The 12,163-nt window shown below is 40.2% G+C and overlaps 2 protein-coding genes across 4 annotated transcripts in view; one reads left to right on the forward strand and one right to left on the reverse strand.

Annotated features, from left to right (window-relative positions):
- Positions 1–6,343, reverse strand: part of ZNF529 (zinc finger protein 529) — a 94,603-nt gene extending 88,260 nt beyond the window's left edge. Inside the window, exon 1 of one of the 3 annotated variants that reach the window (XM_032487990.1) lies at positions 6,011–6,343. The gene's annotated coding sequence lies outside the window, so the exon portion shown is untranslated. The remainder of the gene's footprint in view (positions 1–6,010) is intronic. The other 2 variants (XM_032487986.1, XM_032487985.1) reach the window with 2 other exon arrangements.
- The window catches only part of LOC116666048 (translation initiation factor IF-2-like), a 407,644-nt gene that overhangs the window by 348,646 nt on the left and 46,835 nt on the right, over positions 1–12,163 (forward strand). The window lies entirely within an intron of this gene.

A 12,163-nucleotide genomic window follows, 5' to 3' on the forward strand; every position in this document is an offset into this window, starting at 1 on the left:
ACAAGCCAATTCTTTCTTAAGGAGTTTTAATGCCTGTCTAATTAGTCTGTTAAGTGGGAGATGTTCTGAAACCTCCTTAGAACAGTCCAGATATCTTCTTTTCTAGATTTGAACCTATCTATACAGAATATTTTGAAGATTCCTCCTCCCCAGGGCAGAATGCTTAAAAAGCTACCAGTGAACCTCAACAGGGTATGTAAGGAAGTCACATAAACCTTCACACAATCAGCTGATTTGTGGTGAATGATCTGACACAATTCACAGCAGAACCCTGCTGCTCTTGTTAACCTCTGAAGAATGTCAAAATTCTGATTATACACCTCATCAAGTATTAGCTGATATTCCTACCCTAAAGTGTCCATACGCATCAGTCAAAAAAAGGGGCCATAATTCACAGACAAGTTCTCATGTGGTCACTTTGGACATTTATATTTTCAGATAAAACCACACTATAAAAATGGTAGTTTTTCAGCTTGAAGGGCAATTATACAAAATGGAAATTCAAAACATGAAAAATAGTAATGTGGGTAAATATAAGAAAAATTTACTCTCTTTAAAGAACGTGATTGTCTATGGCAAAAATTATAACACTGTATTCTGCAACTTACAACACACGTAGACACAATACAAACACATAACCTGTATAAAGGACTAGAGGAGGGGAGAGTACAACTCCATATACAGTTTAAAGATTCTTAAAACTTCCAAGCATTAGGATTACTAACCCTTAGTTGCCTTAGGCTGCAAAAAGTTAAGAATGTATGTTGCCTAGAAGGACCATCAAAATTATGCAAAATGGAATTTTTAAAAAGGCAAAAAATAAATTAAAATAGAATTCTTCTAAAGAAATCATAGTTAACCCACAAGAAAGTGGGAAAAGAGGAATAGAGTAATAACAAAACAAAACAGAGATGGGAAAAAACAGAAAACAAATGATACAACAACATACCTTAACATCTAATCATATCATAAATCCAACCATATCAATAAATTGGGTCAACATTCCAATTAAAAGAGAATTTCACCCTAGATAAAATAAACAAGATCCCAAAATACGCTCTCTAGAAGAGATACACATTAGATATAAAATATATAAAGAAAATTAACACCTTAAAGAAACATGCATAGAACATTGCATACAGAATACACGTTCAAGTGCAAATGGTACATATACCAAACAGACTATTTTGATGAACTATAAAAGTCCCAATAAATTTGGAAAAAAAAAAAAAGGACAGCTTACAGAGTATGCTTCTGACTGAGACAGGAGGGAAGAGGGCAGGGCACAGCCATTCAAGGAATGACAGCAATTAACACCAGAATGGCATAAGTTCAATTCCCATTAGGCCTTGAGGCTCAAGATAGTGGAAGGTTTGGCTTCGAGTAGACCTTGAGCTTCATTATATCCTCACTGTAATATATTAACATGAATAACATGAATAACACACCCACAGGCACCAAGACAGCTCCAAGGCTAATTGTAAAAGGTCAAAGAGTGGGCAGTGGCCAAATTCCCAGGAATCCCAGCCCATTCCCCAGGGTAGTTAGGATGGTCCTCCCACCAGTGAACTTATGAAGCTAAGGAGCACATAAAAACTGGCCACATGGCACCTCATTGCCCCCTCTGGCTCCCTCCTCTTCAGAGACGGCCCGCACTGTCTAGGGAGTGCGTACCTACTCTTACTTTAACCAAAGCACGCAACCCACACACCTTGTGGCCTTTCTCTCGGTGAACAGCCTACACTTTTTGCAGTATGTATCTCTCTAAACAAATCTACCTTAACTCAACTGTGGGTCGCTCTTTAATTCTTTCCTGCTTGAAGCCAAGAATCCAGTCCTGGCCAGGCAGGTCCCAAGGGCTCAACCGAGGACCCTCCTCACACCCCCCGATACGTTTTTCCCTGCATCACGAAAACAAATATTTGGAAACCTATAACAATACTTGTAAAGATACCATAGGTCAAGGAAGAAATCAAATTTTTTCATGTTTCAAACTAAATGAAATATAACATGTTAAAACCTGTGGAGTAAAGCAGAAGCAGTAATTAACAGAACAGTTACAGCTTTAAGATGTTTACAGATGAAAGGAAAAATAAGCAAAAACAATGCCATACACCCAACCCTTAAGAAGAAGGGAAGAGGGGAGTAAAGTAAACCAAAAGTAAGTAGAAGGAAGTAAATAACAAGAATTAGGAAAAGACAATAGAGGGAAAAATCTCTTCTTTGAAAAGATTAACAACACAAAATGGGGAGAAACTACTTCCAAAATGTACCTGAAGTCATTGCAGGAGAAGACAAAGTCTAGAGATAAAAATCAAAGACACAAATGAACTCATTTACAAAACAGAAACTGACTCAGAGAAAACAAACTTATGGTTACCAGGGCAGGATGTGGGTGGGAAGGGATAAATTGAGAGTTCCAGATTTGCGGATACTGTCTACAACATATAAAATACACACACAAGTTTCTACTTAAAAGCACAGGGAACTATATTCAATATCTTGTAATAATCTATAAGGAAAAAAATAAGAAGGAATATATGTATGTATACGTATAACTAGAACATTATGCTGTACACCAGAAATGGATAAAACATTGTAAGCTGACTATACTTAAATAAAAAAATTTTTTTAAATCATTTGAGTTTCAACAGACTCCAAAGTAATCCACAGGGAAAGAAAAATCTTCAGTAAATTATACTGGGACAAGCAGATATTCTTCTAAAAAATTAATAAATCACAACACCTACCCACATAACCCCCAAAATAATTTTAGATGGCTCATGGGCCTAAGCATAAAAGCTAAAGCTTCACCAAAATAAAAAATTTTCATTCAAAAATGTTAAAACAAACAAACAAACAAAAAACTCCATTGGCAAAAATCCCCATTAAAACAATGAATATGGAAAAAAAAAAAAAAGACACTGAATAGGGAAGCCATGGTAGAGGAAAAGGGGGATATTCACAAAATGTAGCTTATAAAAGACTCAATTCCAGAATATATAAATATAAATGGTTTTTTGACCAAAAAACAAACAAAAAACCCCAAAACAAAAAAATGGGGAAAGGATTTGAACATGCTGCAAAAGAAGGTACACAAATGGCCAATTAGCACATGAAGAAGTGTTTAACACCCAAAAGTCATCAAAGAAATGCAAAGTGAAATCAAAGTGAGGTACCACTGCACACCCAGCAGGCTGACTGACATTAGGTTACTGGCAACACCACATGTCAGTAGAGATGTGGAATAACTAGAAATGTCAAATGTTGCTGGTCGAAGTACAGAAATGGTATAATCACTTTGGAAAATATAACAGTTTCACTTACTACAACCTATTATGATGCAAACGAAGAAACAAGCCATAGTATATTCATGCAACAGAATTATTTCCAATAGATCTATCAGGAAAGTTTCCAGTGAAGAGCTAATATAAAAATAGAAACAGAAGGGAAAAAAAAACTTAAGACACTTAAAAGACATAGCATTATGAAGCAATACCACAAGAATTTTAAAAAACAGCAAATAAGAAAAAGCATTTATAAACTAAAAATAAGATAGCTGAACCAAATATTCAAAAGATTTGGAAGACAAAGGAAATATCCCAGAAACATATTTTTTTTTAAAAAAAGTGAAAGTAAAATGGAAAAGAATATCTGATAATCAATTTACTACCATATGACCAACAAGATTCCCAGGAAAGTAGAAATTCTAAACAGTAAAAAAAAAATTCCTAGAATGGAAAAAAATGCAACTATGTGTTAAAAAGGTGCAGAAAGCCTAGCACAATGAATCAAAAAATTACATAACAGGGCACAATTCTTTCAAATTTAAAAATGCCAAGGATAAATGAAAGATTCTAAAATCTAGTAGAAAGCCTAAGAAAAAAATCGCAAAATACTGGTGTTAACAACAATACTAGGAGCTGGAGGACAACGACAACATCTTCAAACTTCTGAAAGAAACATTTTCCCAACTCAGAATTCTGTATCTAGCCCAATTATAAATCAAAAGGGAAGACAGACCAAAACATTTTCAGTATTTTAAACTGCAGAAAAATGATCACTTTGGAAACCTTTGCAGCAAATGTCTGAAGCATGTGCTTCATCAAAGAGCAAAGCAAGAAAAACATAAGTTCTCATAAAACAGAAAAGGAAGGGAAACTCCTAGAATGATAGCAAGGACATGTCCAGAACAGCTGTGCACCAGGCACAGGAGAGGGACACAGGTCCAACTTGGAGCAGGATGAAACACTGACCGGGCAGAGAGGTGTGTGGACAAACTTGGAGGAGAGCTTCTGTATAGCATGAAATGACTTAACCAAACATACAAAGAAAACTAAGGCAATGAAATATTAGTTACTCTAGGGGAAAAAAGGTGTAGGAAAAAGGGGAACACTGCAGCACAGCAGTAACTAAACTTTATAGTGACAATAATGAAAAGACAGAGTGTGGATTAAGCCAAAACACTATATAGGGGTGATAAGGGAAAAGGGCCAAAGTATTTTCTGTTCTGCTATAAGAAATAATTAGTACACCTGAAATAAGTAAAATATTATATGTTGATATTTCATCATTTTTTTAAAAAAGACAAATTATACTGTTTAAAATTTCCATATATGCACATTATCCAGAAATATCAAATTATATACTAGGGAAAAAAGGCTAAGGCATTAAAGACATTTGACTAATATACATCACTTTCAGACTTTAAAATTATATAACTTTTTTAAAAGAATGTCTGTGTTACTTCAACATAAAATTTTTATGTTGAGAAACAAAACAAAAAATTGAAAGTTTTTTTATATTGGGACTACAACAGTTAGTAAGACAAAGTTCATGCCTCAGTGAGTTTTGATTGAAAGAAAAAGACAAGTAAACAAATAAGCTTATATGATGACAGGGATAACTGTTACTCAGAAAAATGGTAAAGACAGAGACTGAGTGTCGGGGTGGTAAGAGTGGTCAGGGAAGGAAGGTAGGCAATGTATATGTGTATGTATCTATCTTTAGTAACCTTGAAAAAAGGCTATTTTAGTATTCTTATCAATCTACGGCACAAGTGAGCTAAAGCCATTTCATTCTCTTCATGACTTATTAAGTCCAGGAAAAAAACCCACACCATATTAGCAGTAACAAATTGGCCATAAAAGACTGCCTTTTTTTAGGCCTGGGCATTAAATGCAAAATGAAACTAGTTGAGTTTTTAAACTGGCTTCAATTACTGAGAAAACATTCTGTTAAAAGAATGCCTAAAACTTTACCTATTGCTGGCCCTTTTTCTGTGGGTAAATTTTCTCTCTTCAGAAGGCATCACATCTGAGTCACTCTGACTCACAACAGGTTTTACAACTTCTCAGCCCTTTGGACTTGCAAGTTTTAGATGTCTCAGAACCACTTCTAGACTAGTTACGGACCAGCAACATAGTACATGGAAGCAAAAGCATTCAGTTTTCCAGCACTGAAGAGAGGAATAATCTGTTTGCAATGAAGATTTCCAGGAACCCCGTGAATCTCTACAGGACAACATATTCCCGAGTCCTGGTGAGCAGGCGAAACAACAGAACGTGAAGGCGCACGGGCTTCAAGAGCAGGGCAGAAAACAAAGCAGCACTAGTTTTAAAAAGTTGATAGGTTTGGGGGCAGACATTTATCCTCAGGCAGGACACTCAGGATGCTTAACGAGAGACGAAAAAGGCCCTGCAAGTGCCTCCGGGTAGCATTAGGTGCTTTCCGCTTTCCTTCCCTAAAATCCCCAAATTCTTGGTTTGGCTCTTGGGAGACCAAATGCCCCTTTTCTTACTCTCCATTTCTCCCCGTCATCACGTCTCTGCAGCATCTACTCCCAGCCTAAAATACTGAGTTCTTACCCTACCCTCTTGACTAACTCACTCACTTCTCTGCGTCTCAGAACGCTAGTGTCCACAGAGAGCCCTGCCTCCCGAGCTGTCCCCTTCGGCGGCCAGACCCACTTCCTCCGGTGCCAGCCGTTAGGCAGCTCCATCCTTCTTACCTTGGTTACAGAAGAGGCTCCACGGTTTGGCGAAGATCAGCCCAATCGTGAGCACCTGGGCAGGCCGCGGGGTCCCTCAGCAGCAGGTGCCTCTGCGCCGGGCCCGCACCGCGGCGCTGGCCGCGGGGATCCGAGGAGAAGCCGACTGGGACCGCGCGGGGAGGGCACTGGCTGGCCGGGAAGCCGCGACCGGCCGCCCTGCTACCCGTCAGAAGGCGCCGCGCCGAGTCCCTGCCCGAGAGTCCTTCGTTCGAGCCCACTGAGCCCCACGCCGACCCGCAGTCCCCTTGGTCTGAACCCACCCACCCACCGGAGCCTCAGCCAGTCCCAAGCCCGCCTCCGCCCCGCCTCCCCCGCTTATCCCGGAAGGACGGCGCCGGACGTCGGCGGGCTGATGTCGCCCCCCCCGCCTCCGACGCGGCGTTTCCTCGGTTTCACTTTCTGCGGGCGGGCTCCCCGCCTCCGGGTGGCGGGACGGCGGGGGGGCGGGGTGCGCTTGCGAGTCGCGGAGTTTGCCTGGGTGAGCCCTTCTTCTCTCATCGCTGTTCCGAAGTCCTTTCGCTTTCTTGAGTCGCTGCTGGCTGGCAGGTGCGTCCCTGGCCCCTCAGCCTGGGGGCAGAGTGCAGTTTCTCTGGCTCAGCCGCCGCCGTTTGCCACCTTTCTGTGGCACAGAAAGGAGTGTTTCAGCTGTCACCCGGTTCAGGCTGGCAGGCAGGCTTGGGGTTTGCCGTGATTTTTAATTCTGAATAGGGTTGATTGGGATAGGATCCCTGGAATGCCAGCAGCCACAGAGTTCATGTTTGTGAATAACCTACAGTCCCCCAGTTTTACTAAGTATTTGGTATTTTTCAGGATCCCAAATCCACAAAATAAAACTTACTTTCTCAAGTGTTGAAAGGAAGTAATTTCCTTTAATTAAAGGGGAATCCTAGGAACAGCTGTCTCCTGTTCAACAAAATGGGAAGAAAATGTACAAGTGCAGTACTTGGAGCAAGGAACTATTGTAAACTAACTTCCCAAAGTACTTGGGGGGACTGGCTGCAGCTGGAATTGAATTCAGTTTATTACTCAGTTAAGTAAGAGGTGTGTGTTATATATACATGCCAATTCGCTGCTTAATGGTTTCACTTCCATTTTCCTTTCCGTGGTTAGGTTCTACTCTCTTTATCGCTCTTCATTTAGCTTATCATCGTCATCAGTACTTCTTACTTTTGGGGATTTTTCCACATTTCCTTTTTGGATTAGCAATGCAATTCAAAAAATAAACTTTTTGTGCTTTATCAACTGTGTGTTTCTTTTATGTTGTAGTTTGTCATAATGGATTCAGAGTATTAATTCCCAAATGGCCAGAAACAAATGTCTCAAGGTCTTTTCAGAAATAAATAGGAAATACCATTTTAATTACTCTGAGCTTCTGGAGAAGAAGGAAATAAAGGAAGTAAATAACTGCCTTGCATTATAGGAAAGTACTTTGCAAATATCTCAATTTGGGGAGGTGGTGTGGCAAGATAGCATTTAGAGAGAATGTTTTACCTGAACTACAGCTTCTGCAGTGCCTGCAGGTTGGAGGGGGCTGATATATTATTTCTGTTTTCTGTGTAAGTGGGAACTGTTGCCCTAAATTACTTTCCAAAGGTTATAGATTTTAGTCAAATCCTCACGGAGAGGATTAGATGGATAGGAAACCAGTCACAGAATCTGTAATAAAATTTTCTTAGCCAAGGTCCTTCTTTCTGAGAGTATCTACATCATGAGTATTATCTAAGAAGTCATAAAATTCAGTATCTGCTAAATGGCCTCACATTTCAAGTGTCCAAACATTATTTTATTTTAATAATGAGCCAAGTGGTACCACCCCAATAATGAACTTGAAGTAGGTTTAAAAAAAAAACTTTTATGAATCTTATTAAAGATCTAAAACTCAGGGAAAATTGAAAATATGTTGGATTAAATTTCTTGACACTGCAATAACACTGGAAAATTTAAGTGACCTCTTGCCTTTTTGATAATCCTGCAGACAACTATAGTATTTTCTTGAAGTATAGGACTCCGTGCAAGGCCCTTCCTTTACTTAAGAAACTTTAATTGCTATTTCTCACTTCTTTCCAGACATCTCTATGTGGATGCCCAGATCACAGTCAAATGATAAGTATCTGAACCTGAGCTTAGTGATGTTTACTCCTGTTAAATCAAGATTTATTGAAATTTTCCTTTACATCATGTTGTTTGCAAGGCAAAGTGAGTGAAAGATGAATTAGCCATACATTTATCTTCCAAGTGACTTTCAGTCCACTAGGGATGGGTAGGAGGGACAGAAAGCATGTTTTTTTAAAAAAAAAATCACATTGTGTGGAAAGGGCTAGAATGGAAACTTATGCAAATAATTCTTTTTCTAAATGTTCATAGCATCTTATCTTTTTCTCTCTCATGGCATTATTACTTTTACCATTTAATAGTGTCATTTGTCACTTCTGTGACTTCAGACTTTTTTGAGGGGTGAGACATCGATATTATGATGTGTGCTTCAAGACAATTTTTTGAGCACTTTTAGGATTACTGCAAAACTGGGGGGAAGGGACAGAGATATTTGGTGTGCTCCTTCCTCCCCCTCCCCCACAGCTTCCCTTATTGGTAACATTCCCCCAGCAGAAGGCTGCATTTGTTACCATTGCTGCACCTGCATCCAAACATCACAATCACACCAAGTCTGCAGTTTGCATTAGGAATCGTTCTTGGTGTTGTACTGTCTTTGAGTTTGGACAAATATATAATGACATGTATCTACCATTAGAATATCATAGGATATTTTTACTGCCCAGAAAATCCTCTGTGCTCTGCTTAGTCATTCCCATCCCCCCCCCGTAATATCTTTTTAAAAGCTCTCCAACACATTTAGCTGAGTGCCTTGCATGGGAAAGTAACAGTAAAAGAACAACAGCAGTAACACCTTTAGCAACAAAAGTCACTTAAATGTTGCTAACTATGTGTTAGTCTCTGTTCTAGGGTTTTGTCCCTGTTACTTCATTTAATCCAAACAACAACTCTGCGAATCGGGCACTAACATTATCCCCTTTCAAGTGATGAAAAGACTCAGGCACAAGTTAAGTGGAATAACTTGCTCAGACTCACCTAGCTCCTAGTGCAGAGTCCACAGCTGGACAGCAGGTAGTCAGTAAACACTCACTGAAGACATAATAAATTAATATTAGGTAGCTGTTTAAAGAAAAACTTAAACACAGAAGTCTTGGAAATTCTACATCTGATACTAATGCATTTTCCTTTGGTGTTGGGACTGCATCATTTGTGGAGACTGTAACAAACTACCTCTGCATTAAAGGATTTTATTTATGTCTGGTGGGGAGCTCCTCAGTAGTGTCTCTGCCCATAGACACGAAAGATCAACACATTTTACCCCTAGCAGTTCTTTGGTTTTGTTGTCCTGTTTTTCAGATCAGATTGTCGTCAAAGGATGGATGCTTCATTGCCATGCTGTACTTCTTGTGTTTTACATGGAAACTTCCCCACTGCTCTGAATATAAACCAGTGTTACCGGCAGCACATAACAACTGACTTTACAAATTAATGGAACGCACCAAACTGGAAGTCATTTGGAAACCTGGACCCTGTTGGCCTTCTTAGTCTTTTACCTTCAGGCCCTAAGATAATCATAGCCTGTTGGAGTTAGAAGGGGCTTTGGATCATGTGATCCAACCATCTCCTTTTCCAGACAGCAGGCTCCGGTTCAAAGCAGCTCTGACCCACCTGAGGCCACACTATAAATAAGGGAGGACAGAAATGAGGACAATCCTGTTTAGAGATGAGATGGACATGCATGAAACAACCGGAGACATGTTTTGAGGACAGCATGAGCTGTTACCATGAACAAAAAAAATTAGCCATTCTCTGTATTCAACTACTCGATGGGGGGCTGGGGAGGACAATACAGGGCACAGGGTACTATGTACCAGGCACACTGATGGGGTCCACACCAGTGACAGAAGCTAGATTTTGTGGGATTGCAGAGGAATAAGCGGTGCATTCTGGCTGTTGTGTTCAGGGAAGCTGCCGTTTATTCATCTGATCTGTCATTTTTATCTAGCATATGCTCTGAGCATTACTCTGTATGCTGGAGAATCGGTGAACATGCTTTGTCCTCATGGGATTTATATCCTTATTGAGATACACTGGTCTTCATTTATTTCTGTATCATTAACAATGAAAATACAGAGTCTGGGCAGGGAGTGCGGGTTGGCATCTGCTCGAAATGGAATGGTTTTTAATAGCTTTGAAGTCGATACATTTTTTTCAAAGCTCTTTTTTTCCCTTCTTTCATTCTTCCTACCCCTCCCCCCAGCTCTTTCTTACTGGACATACTGAGCTGTACTCGGCTCGTAGACAATTCACAAAATATCAATGTTGATATCATTTCCATTCTGTTTACTAAATCAGTGCATGGTGAAACCATTTTTTTCTGTACCTTAATAGGAGAATCAGAATGCTTTACAATGCTGTATAATGGCTTAGAAAGTTGGAATCAGAATGTGTAGGGGAATTTTTTTCAAGGAGGCTGTAGACTCTCACGTTCATTACATTTCTTAATTCTAATGGGGAGGAAGGAGGAAAGAAAAAGGAGACTTTTAGTTATTTGCTTTCTTAATGTGGTTTCTTTGACAGAATAACGCTTCTATATAAGCTCAAAACAAGCCCAGAGAAGAGGTGAAATTAGAAAACAGATATTTAGGATTTTAGGTCAATACCATATGTATCACGTGAGGCTGCACACATTTTAAAAATTTACTGAGATTTTTAAAGGATTTTCCTAAGTCCATTAACTGTTTTATTATATTGTCCGTTTTCCAAAAATTAAGAATAAAGCAACATTTCCTGTCAGTGAGGAGACTGAACAGAGTGGACGCACTTGAGGCTATGCCTACCTCCTTAAGACATTTAATTTTAAGCTTAAATCCTAATTAGTAACATCTGAGGATTTTTTTTAACCTCCCTCCATGTTTGCTGGGCTGGCCATGGCCAGTTTGCCCACCGATCTGTTCCCAGCCTCTCTCTTGCTTGGCAGAGGTGTCAGCATTCTCAGGCTGATTTTCCCAGGTGATGTTGGCTTCCAGCTGTGCCTGGCCAATGGAGGCTGGGTGGGGAGTTAGAGGGCAGTGGGAAGGAAAAGCCAGGGTCCCCCCACCTGCTCTCTCCCCTTTCCCACCGTGATCCACCCCTGCCGGCTGCTCTGTCCCCTCAGGGGTCCGCATTGTGCCTGGCAGGCTCACTGTTGCTTTAGCTGCTGCTGGGTGGCTGGCATCCCTGGGCTCTGATAACATCACTTCCCTCTGCTCACACGCAGGAGTGAGAGGGGCTGCTTCTGTGCTAACATCTGGGTTACCTCCTCTTCCCCGGTTTGACTGCTGCAACCATCCAAGTGCCACTGTAACCAATGTTATTAAATCAATTCTGTTTTAAATATTTGGAGTGGTGTCTGTCTTCCTGAATGGTCTTGCCAGTAGTATGATGATGACTTTCTGAATTTTCTTTATTCGAGAATAGAAGCAGAATCCCTTTCTTTGGGGCATACCAACTGGAATGGGGTGAAGAGTTTTCCTCCAAATTCATGTCTACCTGGAATCTCAGTATGTGACCGCACTTGGAAATAGGATCTTTGCAGGTGTTAGTAATTACTGAGGTCATACTGAAATAGAGGGAGGTCCCCAGTCCAGTGACTGGTGTCCTTCTAAGAAGGCTGTGTTACTACGGAGGATGGGTTGAAGCTGGGTTTGGATTTAAGTTACACAGTCTGTCTCTGGCTCATCTTTGTTTCAAGGGTATGGCTCTCCCACACATCTGGTTTACAGCCTGGAGAGTCCTCTTTTTCTTCGGAATGAAATACTGTTGTGACTCTAGTTCTGTGCTTCAGAGCCAAATCTCCAGGCTCACACCCTGTATATTTTCAAAATTTGATGAATACTGAAAGAAAAACTTGACAGTGTGCTTAAAGCAACTTTTTGTTTCTCTAAGCATTGAGAAACTGAGAATTTCTGTCTGCTTTTAGGAGGTTTTGACCTGTGTTCTTTTACCTTTACAGCCCCAGAAAACAGGAAATATCCTGTTGACTAGACGAACTGTTGTTTTGGTTCTCTCAAGTTCCCT

This window comes from Camelus ferus, chromosome 9, assembly GCF_009834535.1.
Source record: "Camelus ferus isolate YT-003-E chromosome 9, BCGSAC_Cfer_1.0, whole genome shotgun sequence".
NCBI lineage: Eukaryota > Metazoa > Chordata > Mammalia > Artiodactyla > Camelidae > Camelus > Camelus ferus.